The sequence below is a fragment of the Heloderma suspectum genome, chromosome 1 (genome assembly GCF_057233095.1).
Source record: "Heloderma suspectum isolate Gila_16-S chromosome 1, 16-S_ref, whole genome shotgun sequence".
In the NCBI taxonomy this organism is placed as follows: Eukaryota; Metazoa; Chordata; class Lepidosauria; order Squamata; family Helodermatidae; genus Heloderma; species Heloderma suspectum.
The window spans coordinates 152282376-152297962 of record NC_139458.1 but is presented as its reverse complement, the minus strand read 5'-3'; the positions used below and the strand labels follow the sequence as shown (position 1 = coordinate 152297962).

The 15587-nt window shown below is 44.0% G+C and overlaps 1 protein-coding gene and 1 non-coding gene across 4 annotated transcripts in view; one reads left to right on the top strand and one right to left on the bottom strand.

Moving 5' to 3' along the window:
* The window catches only part of CLASP1 (cytoplasmic linker associated protein 1), a 269767-nt gene that overhangs the window by 71678 nt on the left and 182502 nt on the right, over positions 1-15587 (top strand). The gene's annotated exons all lie outside the window — the stretch shown is intronic.
* LOC146358287 (U4atac minor spliceosomal RNA) lies at positions 14852-14977 on the bottom strand. Its single transcript, XR_014787078.1, has one exon. It is a non-coding gene; the product is annotated as a U4atac minor spliceosomal RNA (small nuclear RNA).

Genomic DNA, 15587 nt, shown 5'->3' with positions numbered 1-15587 from the left:
GTACAGGCTTCTTGTAATTTCCAGCAACGGTATTTTGTACCTGGGGAAAATGTAAGTCTTTCCTCAGTATATTCAGCTGCTATTAGACTGCTGTGGTGAATGAGATTACACAAGTGCTATGGGGTCCTGGCCAGGTATTTTTTGTGATGTCATTAATGACAAGAGGCAAACTTTCCTACCCCAATGCCTGCAGTACCCTGTGAACGCTTTCCCCTTTTAAAAATGGCGGAGGGGGAACAGTTCCATAGTTATTCCCCTCTTCCATATTGTGCAGATTATGTGATATCCTAAATCAGAGGAGGCTGTCTTGCAGACCTCATGAGGTCCTTGATCTTATTTTATTGTGGCCCCTGATGCCCTCCTGATATGTGCTGCTCCTTCCTAGATCAGTCACTGCCATTGCTGAGAGGAGAACAAGAGAGTCTAGCAGCCATGCACACAACCTCAGAGGCTGAATCACAGAGTGTAGTGTCTAGAGTGGTCCAGTGTTCTCTGGAAAGATGTTCTAGCCATTCATGTTCCATAGTTGGACCTCCAAGCTCACACCTGCACCTGCCTGTCTCCTTGTTTCTCTGTCTGTCTGTCTGTCTGTCTGCTCTTCTCTTCTCCTTATAACAACTGCATTACTCCAGACAGGTGGTGCCCAACAAGGCAGTGAGTCCTTGGTGGTGGTAGGAGAAGCAAAGGTGGGGTGGCAGAGAAAGAGGAAATGGGGGGGGAGAATGGGGAAGAGGGAGGATGGGATGGATAGATGTGTCTGTAGATGGATGGATGAATGGAAGATGTGTGTGTGTGTGTGTGTGTGTGTGTGTGAGAGAGAGAGAGAGAGAGAGAGAGAGAAAGTATGGGGTGGCTCTGGCCCTTTTCACTGCTAGCTCTGTCCTTGAAAGATTACCTCTGAGGAAAAAATGGGGCTGGGGAAACTGCACAAAAGCCAGGAAACCACCAAACAATCGGTGGTGAGGGGGATGGGATGAACCCCTGCAGAAAGCCTAAGGGCCAGATTGGGCCTCCAGATTGACCCTTGGCCTAGATGAAGGATGGAGGAAAATCCATTGTAGTAGAGCAGCTGACTGTGGTCTGCCCCTAGAAAGTCACCTGGACAGGTGAGGCAGGTGTGTGCAGAGAGAGAGGGAGTTAGAAGGGAGGACTGGCAGGGCTGGGGAACTCTGAGAAAGCTTTCAGAGTTGAGCAAACATAGCAGGATTCTGGCAGGGGCAGAGCATGGAACAGAGGGTATGAGCTGAACATACATAGGAGGACTCTGAGCTTCTGAGTGGTGGTGGTGGGAATTATATAGGGACTCAAAAGGGCAGAGACCAGTTGCAATGGATGTGTGAGTGTATGGAGGAAGGCAGAGAGACTTTAAAACTATTTGGGTCAAAGCTTTTATCACTTTGCATAAGGATGCTGTGGCTCATGGAACAGAATTCCAACCCAGCTCCCAGAAAGCTGAAGTTTGAGTCCTTACATGGCTCACTAATCCAGCCTTCCCCAACCTGGTGCCCTCCAGATGTTTTGGAGGCCAATGGCCATGATGGCCTGGAATGATAGTAGTTGTAGTCCAACACAGCTGGAGGGCATCAGGTTGGGGAAGTCTGGATTAACCTGACAAACTAATATCAGTGACAAAGAGAGTTGAGGAAGTATTGTGCAAAGGCTAACCTGTAGCTGTGGCACACTTGGACTGAGAGTGCACCAAGCCTCTAGAATCAGTTCTGTGACATAGGTGTTGAACCAATCAGTCTGCATGTTTATTTGAGACCTTTTTGAATAGGGAACATGACAAAGTAAGTTTGGTTGTTAGCTGCCTTAAAAACGAAAATAAAATCAAGGCTCAGAAATAACAACCAGAAATTCACAAGTGAGCAATTAAGACAAGTGTCAAAAATTAGGTGGGAACTCCAAGCAGCACTAAGGCTTGAGCTGCAAGTGCACCTCTAAAGAGCTATAGAAATAATAGGTTGAGAGGTGGTGACCCATCCCATATTCCTCCCTTCTGCACTGCTGCTTCTCCCTCCTGCCACCAGGATGCTGCACAGCAGCAGTGCTCTTAAGCTGAAGTCAGCTTAGCCTTTGGAGGCTAAGAGAAGGATAGAGCTGTATATTAAACACAGGTTAGTACTGAGTCTGCTGTGTATGTGGCTCTGTGTCTTCCTTTTCTAGCATTAAAAAAGGAATCTCCTTTGGTAATGGACCGGATAAGAATCATTTAGATGAAACTCAATTTTAGTAAGACAGAGATGCTCTTGGTCAGTGCTTTGCTGTGTTGAGTTGATGTGTTTTGGACAGGGTTTCATCTCCCTGAAGGACTAGGTTTATAGCTGGGGGTGGGGGAGTGCTTTTAGATCCAGCCTTATTGTTGGAAGCCCAAAGCACACCACTTGCAGCTAAGGCAGGTGCTCTCCAGAACAGATGATTGGAATGAGTTATACAGGGGGCTGCCCTTGGAAACTGTTCAGAAACTGCAATTAGTATGATATATGGCAGCTAGGCTACTAACTGGGAGAACTGGGTGCATGGAACACACACACCACCAGTTAGTTCCTGGTCCATTTCCAAACCTAATTCAAAGTCGAGTCTTTTTAGAACTTTAAATGACTTGGGACCAAATTGCCTTAAGGACTGCCTTCTTGCAGGTTGCTTTGCGAGCTATGGTGATTTTCCTTAGAGGCCCTTCTCCGGATCTCCACAACTTTATAAGTTAGGCAGATGGGGACCTGATAGGGCCTTTTCAGTGGTAGAGCCCCAGCGTTGGAGCTCACTCCCAGGAATGCTTGCCTAGCTCCAGTCTGATGTTCTTCCAACTTCAGGAAAATACTTTTTTTATTTGCTCAGGCTTTTCAGCTGTTGTGTTGGTACCCCTGCTCTGTTTTTAACCTGAATATTTTTATGTGCTTTGTTGTTATTAAATTTGTTCTTAGCCCCTTTGAGCGGCTTCTGCTTGATAAAGTGAGTTTATTAACATAAAATAAAGGCTATAACCTGTACATGGAGTTGCTGGAGGTTTAGTCCGTCACCTCCAGTGATTCTGGAAGTGACGGACTCAACCTTGGGGGTGCTGGGGATGGCCACGGCCGACAGGAAGCTCTGGCGTGGGCTGGTCCATGAAGTCACGAAGAGTCGGAAGCGACTGGCCGAATAAACAACAACAACCTGTACATAGCTTGTTGCCGCTATGCCAGATTCATACACAGTTCTGCTTCTCCCTCTTAGAGCCCCCATAAGAAACAGAGAACCCCACACCTCCTGGATGGGGCAGGTGCATTTTGCTGCTTACCTGGGGAGTGCTGTTGCTCCAAACGAACAGACAACAGGCAAGTCACAAGTCGGCTTTAGAATACCCTTGACTGGGAGACGTTTTTGCATTAACCATTTTGCAGCAAATCAGCAGAGTCCTGTGGGGCTTTCAAATGCCACTATATACATCGTGGCACAAGCTTTTATTTTGCACCAGATGTGGACCCACTTGTGCTGAAGGAGATGAACTGGTGGCATATTACAAAGCTGATGTTTAAAGGTGGGTCATCCCCCCAAAGTGAAAACATGGGTACAGTTCAGCAAAGCTTTGCCAATTAAGCCAGACGTTGGATGTGTGCACTTATGATCTCACATCGCTTTCAGTTCTACTCTATAATGGGCACAATAGTTTGAAAATTCTGGACTTCTTAATGCTACAACCCCAACAGATGTATATTTCCTGGAGAAAACTCTTGGGAACATCAGGATGGCACTTGTGGTATGGAACTGGCAAGGAGTTTCATGTCATTTTGCATCTACTGCTTGTTCAGAAGATTGTAATTGCTCTATCAGTAAGGCTTACTACTGGCAGTAAGAGCTTTAAGCTAAAATATGCTGGTATTTGGCCCTGCCGCTTCTGCCGTTGGGCCCACTCAACACTGGAATGCAGCCCCTGAAAACTCTGGAAATGAATTCAGCCTCTGGCTGAAAGACGTTCTGTAGTCCTGCCCTAGGATATCCATTGGGCCACTAGCATTGGCATAGTTGCTTCCTTTTCCAGCGCCATAATGTTTTTCCCTTATGCAGTTTGGTGTAGTTTGGTGTACTTGTTGAAAACAAATGAAATAGCGTCTTTATGTTTCCATTGAAGTCTTAGATTCTAAGAAGGGCGTCGCTGGATATACGGGCTCGGCAGAATGGCACATCTGCCAGTTTCAGCTCTTAAGAGACAGGCTGTGACTTGGTCACATACGCCTTGAATAAGTAGAGACTTTCTCGAAATAGACGTGTGTACATTTTTGTACTCTCATATATTAGATGAAAAGTCACATTTGTTAATGAGTCTAAAACAATCTCGGCTTATGTACCCTTCACATTCTGGCAGTGCAAATGTTCTTGAATCAGAAAGAAAACCACAAAGAAGACTCTGCTGCCTGCTCGTTCAGTTGGTAGAATTTCCCACTGGTGTGTTGTTGTTGTTCAAAACTGCTCTCAGTGTACTGCACTAAGGGCACAATCCTATGCAGGTTTAGACAGAAAAAAGTCCTACAACTCCCAGCAGTCCCCAGCCAGCACTGCTGGCTGGGGACTGCTGGGAGTTGTAGGACTTTTTTTGCACCCTAGAGAAATTAAGGGAATATCAGGCCCTCGGACTCCATATGTAGTGTGCAAGTCTGTCTTGTATGGTTTATTGACATTTCCTTCTAGTATTTTTGCTGCTTTGCCATTGATGGCACATGTCTCTTTTCAGCAATGTAAATGTTGTTTTAGATCGCTTTAAGGAATTGTTAAGACTCTGTTTTTTTCTAGTGTGGTGTAGTAGTTAGAGCAGGGGTGGGCAACATGCAGCCCCTGCTGCCCCCCAAATTCAGTTAAAAAAATTATTTTTTGGAGGAAAAAAGACCCTGTGTTAATAGTGGCTACAGCACACCAAAAGGGTCAAAATTAGCTTGTTTTTTTATTTTTTTAAATTAATTTTCAATTTTATTTTTGGCACCTGTGTGTGTGTGTGGGGGGGGGTATGACCTCTGGGGAAGGAGTCCAGGGGGTGAAAATTTCCCCCCCAAGTTCTTTGACACGTGGCCCTTATGCTCCACAACCACAAAGGGTTCAAAAATCTTAGAAAATGAAAAGCTTGGAAGCAGAAACAATTTGCACAAGGCATTTCTTTGAAGTGATCATGTCACTGGTTATGATTTTCCAGGTATGGCTCTTCCAGTTCGTTTGGGGCACCAGATGATCCTCACAGCTGAACTAACTGGTATGAGTCCCCTCTGTTAGGCAGGGCTTGCTGCAGGTCTCTCTCTTCCCCCCCCCCCCCCCGATTCCCATATATTGCAGGGAAGGCCATTTTCATGCAACGTTTTGAAGGTGTACATTTTTACAGGCTTCCCCCCCCCCCTTTTCTTCTTCATGAAAGATACATTCCCTTTCAGTGTTCGGGGAGGAAGAGGGAATATTAAACGCTGGTAACTGACAGGAGATGAGGATGCCAACACTGTTGGAGAGCAATGTAGCAGAGGCAAGAGTTTGCCACTGGCAGTTAGCTACTGCAGAAGATGCTCATAAAAATAACAGGAGAAAACAGAAGCAGATGCCAAATGCACGAAATTCTGCTTGGCAGAATTGGAGCAATCCTTCATGAATCCTCAACAGCAGGGATGGGGAATGTGTGGCCCTCCAAATATTGTTGGACTGCAACTCCCATCAGCTCTAGCCAGCATGGACAATAGTGAGGGATGATGGGAGTTGCAGTCCAGCAACTTCTAAGATCCACATGTTCCCCACCCCTGGTGTAGTCAGTACTGCTTGAGATACACCAGTGGTTTGACTTGGTATAAGGTAGTTTCCTGCGTGATATACGGTGTTACTCTGCCAAAAACATATCTATTGACTTCCTTGGAGGGAGGGAGAGGGTGGAAATGTCTTGCCCTTAGAGACTGGGGGATGAGTTCATCTATTGGCTTTAGGCTTTCATCAATTCAGATAGGTCTCTTGAACCTTGGGGCACTTTTGCATATCCTACAAAAGCATTCTCTCTCTCTCTCTCAGGGCTGACAACCAGGGACAGAGTGGTTTCTTCAGCAGCTTGAGAGATGATGAGAGTTATAGTTCATCAACATCTGGAGGGCCACACGTTCCCCATCCCTGCTCAACAGCCATTGCATGCATTTGAGACAAAAGAGGTGGATTGCTCAGGGCTAGGTACTAGGTACTCTTGTCCCCATCAAGATACTGGTCCCTTTTAAGGGGAAAATTTGCTGTTTGCTCTTGGTGCCGCTTTTTCCAGGTCAAAATGAGACTGAGTCCTGTCAAAAAGCAACAACAGTACGTTTAGATTCCTTGGGGGTTATCTCTCTTTCTCTCTCTCTCTTTGTGCAAATGTTGTCATATGCTAGGCAAAGGCAGGAGGAGACGTCACCATTTCCAGCCTGCATGGTTCACCTAACACAATTAAGTGTTGTATATAGTTTGTATTCTGGCCTTTGGCCTGAACCAGAACTGCCAAATGACTAACAAGATGAAAATAACCTAGATTTACTCTAAAACAGAACTTTTAAAAACAACTAGAAAAAGAATACTACGGATGCAATCCTATGCAAGTTTAGTAAGGAAAAAGAAGTCCTACAACTCCCATAATTTCCTAGTTAGTATGGCTGGCTGGGGAATGCTGGGAGTTGTAGGGCTTTTTTTTTGGTCTAAACATGCATAGGATTGCACCCGAGAGTTAGCAATAAAATCTGAGAGCCCAGGAGTAAGATAAAATATGTGCAGCATCAAAAATATTGCAACTATTCAGAGGCCTTTTAAAAAACAGACACTTTCCCCCTATACTGTTTGCCTGCACTTACTGGGATAGCAGTTTCTAAAACCGCCTTTAATTTTGAACTATGTGTTAAAGAGCTTAATTGCAAACCAGTAAAGTGGTGGTTCCACTACTGCATCAGTGTTTGCTTCATGCTTTTCACTCTACACTATTAGGTAGAAGATTTTAAAAGAATCCCAGGAGCTGAAAGATCATGCTCCTGTGGTAATAACAAGATAAATACCTGTCAGATCATTCATTAGAATGCTGCTTCTGTTCCATAGCGAGGAATAGATAAATTAACTGGCCAGAATTCATCCCCCTGCTACTGCGCAAAAGCAGTTCATAGAATCATAGAACAGAAGGGTTGGAAGGGGTCTGCGAGACCATCAAGTCCAGCCCCTTGCTCAGTGCAGGAATCCAAGTCAGAGCATCCCCGACAGATGGCTGTCCAGCCTCACCTTGAATGCCTCCAGTGTGGGAGAGCCCACCACCTCCCTAGGTCATTGGTTCCATTGTCGTATTGCTCCAACAGTCAGGAAGTTTTTCCTGATGTTCAGCCGGAATCTGGCTTCCTGTACCTTGAGCCCATTATTCCGTGTCCTGCACTCTGGGATGATCGAGAAGAGATCCTGGTGTTCCTCTCTGTGACAGCCTTTCAAGTACTTGAAGAGCTCTATCCTATCTCCCCTCAGTCCTCACTTCTCAAGGCTAAACATGCCCAGTTCTTTCAGTCTCTCCTCATTGGGCTTTGTTTCCAGTCCCCTGATCATCTTTGTTGCTAGATGGTGCTAGATCCTGTTGTTATGCAGTGCAAAGAAGCTTCCAACTGTAGCAGCAGCCAACTTGCCACAGGGGCTGAAAATATGATACATAGTATATCTGACTTCCTTACGTGGAATATTTTTATCTAGTTGGAATAGCATTAGATATGTGCTTTCGAATTGTTAGTATATAGCTTGGATTTATTTATGTGCCTTTAGGTATGGTCTGTCTACAGTTGCTTATTTTATATCACTAATGGTGCAACCGTATTCAGGTCTCTTTCTAGGTAAGTATGTATAGGATTGAAGCCTAAACTGATGATGGTGTGTGAGTGAGAGTGAGAGAACAGCTATTGGTGGCCACATTTACACAAATGATTCAAAGGAGCATCTTGCATTTAGTAATCACCTAGTCTTCAGGCACATGGAGTGGTTTGGTGCATGCATAGCTGGACTTTGTAAAGCTAGAGAGATGGTTGAAGACAAAAAGAATTAAACAAAGGTGGGATGTCTTTCCAATAATGGATATTTGAGACTTAAGTCTATGATGGTTTTTCCATAGATTGATGCTCTGGTCACCAGCAAACAGATATGCTGTTCATATGTCTCGAGTACATAGGAATATCCACTCCCTGCTGAATCGGACTCAACGACCAACTAGTCTAGCATCTTGTTTCCAACTATAGCCAACAAGATGCTTTTGGGAAGCCCACAAGTAGGGCATGAAGGCAACAGCTTTCCCCCTCTGGTTTTGGTCTCTGCATCTGAGGAAGGGCCATAGGTCAGTGGCAGAGCACCTGCTTGGCATGCAAAAGATCCCAGATTCAATCCCCAGCATCTCCAGGTAGGGCTGCAAAAGACCTCTGTCTGAAAACAGGGTTTGGTGCTAGGGTTGCTGCTAGGTGTTATTTTGCTTGTACTTTTATATTGTGGTTTTAAGCTTTCATTTTTTATATTGTTTTATGCTGTGTCTTGGTTTTAATTTTTGTGAATTGCCCAAAAAGCTTCGGCTATTGGGAAATATACGGAAAAAAAAACCCTGGAGAGACTCTGCCAGTTAGTGTAGATCTATGGCCCTCCAGGTGATGTTGGACTACAACTCCCATCAGTCCTGGGAATGTTGACTGGGATTGATGGGAGTTGGAGACCCGCAACATCTGGAAGTCCACAGGTTCCCTACCCCTGGTGTAGTCGATACTGAGGGAAATGGACCAGTGGCCTGCCTCAGTCTTAGGCAGCTTCCTATGTGCTATTTAATGGTACTCTTCCCAAAACATATGCTTCCCAAAACTTCCTTTGAGAGAGGGAGTGGGAGGAAATGCCTTGCCCTTAGAGACTGGGGGATGTGCTGGTCTGTTGACTTTCAGCTTTCATCAGTTCAAGTAAGAGGTCTCTTGAACCTTGGGGCAATTTTGCATACCCCCAGAATGCATTGTGTATCTCTCTGGGCTCACAACTAGAGACACTGCAGTTTCTTCAGCAAGTCAGATTTTAAGAGCATCATTTCAAGTTGTTGTTCCGCCATTGTGCCCACTTACACGTCCTGTTGAGGTGTGACTTGGGTGCCCTGAGGAGGTGTACACAGTTTGAAAATTTGTGGAAATCCTAATTCCTCTTTCTTCAGACTTTAATAGCCATTTTAGGCCTTAACCCAGCCTTCCCCAATATGGTGCCCTCCAAAGGTTTTGGACTTCAATTCCCATCAGTCCCAGCCAAAATGGCCAATGGCCAGGAATGCTGAGAGTTGTAGTCCAACACCTCTGGAGGGCACCTGGTTGGGGGAGGCTGCCCTGTCCCATGAAAGCTACGAACATACTCTTGGTTTTATTTTATTAAAGGTGACGCATTCCATATTCTGCCTGTACCATCTGACATACCCCCACTTTGGTTTTGTGCTCTGTGGTAAAAGCGCCAGTGCATTCCATGTGGTTAAAGTGCTTTATTCCATATTCCTTCTTTGTCCGAGTCAGGCAAACTTTACCGAGGAGTGGCTGTAACATCCCTTGAAGTAAAGCCAACAAAGTCCATTCCCAGCCAACCAAAGTGGGACTTCTCCCTATGAGCTGGGCTCCTGATGATGGCTCTTCCAGTGGCCCAGCAGTGAGTGTGATGAAAGGCCAGTTGGGATAAGCTCTTCCTGATCTTCCCAAGTGAGACAACAGTTCTGGGTTGCCCCCACTTCTGCTTGTGGAGTAGCTTCACAATTACTGCTGTAGTTTGACCCTTTGGCTAATTTTAAATGCTGATTAGACAAGCAAATAGCTAAAAAGTCTTGGAGGGCTTAACTGTTTCCCTCTTGTCTGATCCTAGGAACTGTGAGTGGGTTGAGGAATTTAATTGTTTTTATATTTAGATACTTGTAGGTTTCACTTTGGCTCTACTTAACTTGTAAAACAGTAGTTATAGTTGAAGGCAACTGGTATTGTGTCCCACTACTTGCTGTTGGGCTTTATTTCTCCCATCCCCAGGGTTCTGTACACTCTCCGGTGCTGCCTATTTTCTTCTAATGTGTACAGATTGCTGGATACTGACTCGGCATCCCATCCTGGAGCTTTCCTGCCAGATGTCTCCAACTAGGCTTTTCCACTTTTGCAGCATGTAGGAAATCCTGGGAGTTCTGAAAGTGGAACTCCATCTTCTGCCAGCACCTCTTGTCCAACTGATTCTTCTCCTCTGCAAAGCAGCAGTGGGAGAGGCTGGTTTTCTGAGAGGTGGTGGCTAGGGCTTCAGGATGCAACACAATGACTGAATGTGTCGTTCTGGCCTAAAGAATATGGAAAGATGGTGTGTAGCATAATATAGAAAATGTATGACACAGAAATATGAAAATGCACAGTCAGGTTGCTGTGGTGAGACAGGTGCAGAACCTTAGGACCAAGGGATGAATCCGTCCCTCTGGGTTTCCCAGTCCAGCCCTCTGGGGTAACCCAGATGGCCATACACCCTTTCCCCTGATCTCGAATCCGTCCCTCTGGGTTTCCCAGTCCAGCCCTCTGGGGTAACCCAGATGGCCATACACCCTTTCCCCTGATCTCCAATCCTTTGGTGATTTCCCGGCTTTTCTGCAGTGTTTTCCCCATTCTAAAAGGTTGAAATGCTTCTTCTACTGGCAGTAAGAGCTTGAAGCTAAAATATGCAGGTATTTTTAGTTTTTTGGCCTGGCCCCTTTTGCCTTCAGCCCCATCCACCACTAGAATGCGACCCCTGAGAGCTTCTCCAAAATTGAAGTTGGCCCCCTGACTGAAAGAGGTTCAGCACCCCTGCTTTAGGATCTCTAGAAATGACAGTATGCTCATTCTAACCCTGCAAACTCTCGTTTGTACGCAAAACAAGTGTATCTCTCTTGATTTGACAATTTGAAGGACTTCTACTACGAAAGCCTGTGGTCGTCACCAGAGGCCCTCTTCTGTTGTCAGTGGCCCTGTTTTGGGTCCCCCTTCCATATGAAATAAAATGGGTGGTGACCAAGGAAAGGGACTACACTGTCATGTCACCCTGTTTATGGAACACTTCTTAAAGGGTAGGAGGTGGATAATATTTTTGTTTAAGAACAAGACCTGGACTTCCATCATGAATGTAGCCCTCCCTAGCTTTTGGCAGCCTTAGAAACAGGTTCGCCATTTCTCTCTTATAAAGGGTTGCATTTTAAAGTATTGCTTTGTTCATTTGTGCTTTATTTTTATTTGAGACTCCACAACTTCAGAGCAGCCTTGTTTTTCTCTTTTACAATATTAATCCGGAATCTAATTTCTTTAAAAAAAATGTTGTTTAGTATGTTACAGCACAAAACAGCAGAGAGCCTTGTGACCTGTGACAGTATCAAAGTTCAGTGGTTTTAAGGTTTTGTGGGCAACTCATATACAGAAACTTGTCTCAGAATGAGAATCCTATAGAAAGTGAGAGAATACTTTTTAGTTGGATACATTTTAATTGGATCAACTAGTCATGACAATTCCGAAATACTTTGGTATGTTTCCTCTGGTACAGGCAACAGTCCTCTTGGCTGTAGGGGCTGTAAAACTATGGGTGCTCTGGTGGAGGCCCAGAAAAAACCCGGAAAAAACTGGGAAAAGAACAGCTTTGGATTATGAAATAGTTTCTTTTAGAATTTAAGACAAAGTATATATTGCTACCTGGTCTTTACTCGCCTCCAAAGTAAATTACTCTAAATGATTTCTAAAAACTATGTAATAAGAACACTTTTATAGAAAATCTGTAGATGTAAAATGTCTGGAAATAATGAAGCCATGGGGGAAAATGTTTTTTTATCGGCTCTGTAAGATTCCCAGCATAGTTAGTTCTTTCATTGCTTATTAAAATTATTGATCTAAAGTTTGTTTTACTGATGTGAGTAGAATCACTATTGTGCGTTCTTGACAGTAAATGTGCATTCGTGACAGCTTGGGTTTTGTTCTATAGAGTCCTGTGTTTCTGATGCTTTAGCAGCCATTTAATGTAGTTCTAATCTATTCAGACAATAATTATACATTTACTGAGTTTACTTTAATTTTTTAAAAAATATAATAATTTTATGAGCAAACGAAGACATACATAAAATATCTTTAGGAGCAGAAAGGCTGGTTATGTTCCTAAAGCAGCCCTCCCCAACCTGGTGCCCTCTGGATGTTTTGGACTACAGTGCCCAGCATTCCTGCCTGTTGGCCATGCTGCCTGAGGCTGACGGGAGCTGAAGTCCAAAATACCTGGAGGGCATCAGGTTGGGGAGGGCTGCTTTAAAGCAACAAAATTACTTTACATCTGTAAAGAGCACTAAAAAAAAAGTATTGCTTATTTTTCAATTTTTCCCAAAACATTTTTTTCCCCATGGCCTCAAAATTTTCAGAAATGTTACATCTCTACACTGGTGTGTGATGGTATAGCAATTAATAATCAATTATCTGATAGATTAATTGCTATTTGTATTCTACCTCTCCACCAAGCAGCTCAGGGCAGCATACATGGATCTCTTCCCACCCTCCTTTTACCTTCACAACAAACCTGTAAGGTTGAGACAGCCGAGAGAGAGTGATTGGCCCAAGGTCACCCAGTGAGCTTCACTGTGAAGGAAGACCTTGTATCAATGGAGTTGATCCCTGGTGCTCAAGCTCAGCCTCTGAATCAACCTTAAAGAGGTAGTTCAGTCAATGAGAGGATTTGCAAAGGATTTAGATCCGTCTACATTTGCAGCAAAATGAGGTGTTACAATGGACTGTATTACCATAGACGCCAGGTGGGATTACTCATTTTTATATGTTCCCCTATGTTTAAAAACAGCAACTTCCTGCAAATTCAAAACAACAACAACACCCAGCAGAATAGGCAGAGAGTACAGTAGAACCTCTCTTTCTATTAATAATAATAGAAGCTCTATGTTATTATTATTAACAACAACAACAACCCTCTCTAATGTTCTACTTGGAGAGAAGGTTGTTATTGATTGATTGATTGATTGAGGTGGTGGTGGTGGTGGTGCATTCAGAAGTGGTATCCCTCACCTGTAGTCTGAAATGGTCCAGCCTAGTCTACTAGCTCATTCTTCCCCTACCTGGCCTGTGGAAGGCTGGAGTAGGCTTTTGTCTAAAGGTGAATTTGGGGGTTTGTTCAGGTTTACAAAACAAATGGTAATTTTTTATCCTGCATTTTCATTACCCACCAAAGCACGTTTCCCTTACCTCTCCAGAAAAAGTTCCAACTTTGAATTCCTGAGCAAAATTCCACAGGAAGTTTTTTTAAAATGCAGTGCTTTTGTTGTCTTTCTGCCACAGACTTGCATTGTTACTCTTCTGGGATTGGATTATTATTATTATTACTATTATTATTTCTTTGCAAAGCTTTTCAGTTGAGGTAGAAATGGCATTGTATGAGCTCTTGAAAGAAAATGTTTTTATTATTGACTTTGAAAATCTCAACTGTTTGTTCGTTGTTTGTGTTGTGGATTTAGGAAAGGAAATGTAAACACAGGCTGTAATCCTGTACCAATTTATGTGGGAGTAAGTTTCATTTAATTCTGAGTAGACATGTATAGTGTTGTGCTATATTTATTTATTTATTTGATTTATTAGCTGCCCATCTGGCCAGCTACCTGGCCACTCTAGGCAGCGTACAATACTAATTACAAATTTACATAATCAACTGAGCCCCCCCCCCCCAGCTGCTCTAAGAAACCCTAACCCACCCCAAATGCCCACCTGAACAACCAGGTTTTTAAAGCCCGGCAGAAGCTCATCAAAGAGCTGAATGTAAGTGAATGGTGACTGGATAATTGAGTTGTGTTGGGGTGGTTCTGTTCATTTGCTCAGTGGCTTGACAGATTTAAGCCAAAAGCTGCAAGTTTAAAATTTTCCCTGGAGTCATTTTGCTCAGTGTATGTTTACAAAATCTTGAACAGTGACACCCCCCCACCCCCCACCCATCATAAACCTGAAAAGTGAACAAGGCAAATAAAGGAACATGTTGTTTCACAAATGGTGAAATAAGAGGGGAGGCAGCAATCTTTTTTTGGTTTACTTGTAAAGAATTAGAATGATTCATTATAATTACTAAGTTTTTTATACTGTGTTACTTGCCTGGCCTGCAAACCTCAAGGTAGTTTTCTCCTCATATCTTGTAAAGTGGGTCACCGTTCATTCTCCCTTTAGAAATGGGTAATTTGTTCAAGGCTGATAAATGAGTTGAAAATAACCAAGTCACTTATTGCTAAGGCTGCAGAGTACTCTCTCGCATCTTCCAGCTTTTGCAAATGTAACACGATAAGTCTTTCTACGCTGAAGAGAGGGGGGAGTAACCCTCTGTACAGCTGAACCTAATGAACAGATCGAAGTATTGCCCTCAAATTTTCTCATTTGTCAGATGCTCTTGGCAATGCAATATATGCAGTTAAATGATGAAATGGTACAAGCAGGATTTGAGGCACCTTTGTGTAACGATTTAACACTCCTCCTACTCATAACTCAACCTGGCATTGTTTTGTAATTTTGGCACAGAGCAGATTCTGCTCCTAGTTTACAAGCCTTGAATATAACAAATGCGCTCCGCGTTGGAATACCAATAGTACATGTGTTGAAAAGATTGATTAATTATGGGTGTTTGTGATGGCTGCAAGGGTGTATTTTTCAAGTCGTCGTTACTACGCGCAAGTTAACTACTTGTAGACGAGGAAATTTTTTACTAATGATGCGTAGCACCATCTAGCGGCAATTCTTAAAGATGCCAGTTAGTATAGCGTCGCGCTTAAAAATACTAAAAAAGGTTTGTGAGATCCTCCTAGAAATAAGCCCATATTTAATATTAGTTCTGTACAGTATAGGCGCGCTGTAAGCGAGGTTCCAAAAATTGCACCTCATTGGGGTGGTAAAACCCCAGGGATGCTTACGTGTTGCAGGTGTTAGCAGTACTGTTCTCACTATACGTTCATTGAACAGTCGCGCAACCCCAAGATAAGGACGGTTAAAGGGATAAAGCGGACGGCAATCTGGAGCGATGGACAGGGAAGCCTATTAGGGTCACAGCGAGGCGTGTCTGCCTGTTGGAATTACTTCGGTTGGATGACAGAATAATACCGGAACGTTCCTATTCGTAATAGCTCGCGAAACAAGCTGCCCTTTAGCCTCCCCGTTCGCGATTTGAGACCCCACCCACAATGCACCGCAGCTGTCGCCCTTCTAATTTGCATAGAGGGCGGGAGAGAAAGAGGGAGGCGCTTTTTGAGACGCGAGGCGTTTGCTTGCGCTCGTGACGAGGGAGCTGCCTCTCTAGGAGGAGGGTTTGGTTTGCTGGCAGATGCAGGCGGAATTAAAAGACCGATGTCCCGTCCAACAAGGCTGCTTCGGGTGTAATCCTATGTATGTTTAGACAGAGAACAGCCCTCCAACGCTCAGCATGCGTGGCTGGAGCACGTCGGGAGTTGTAGGGTTTTATTCCAGCTAAACATCCACAGAATTGCACTTTTGAGTTGTTTGTTTTTGAGTGCACAAATGCCATAGATCATACATATTCCCTAATGGCAAAATTCCCCCCGTGTTTCATGGAGCTTACTCGCAGTTAAGTATGCAATTTGT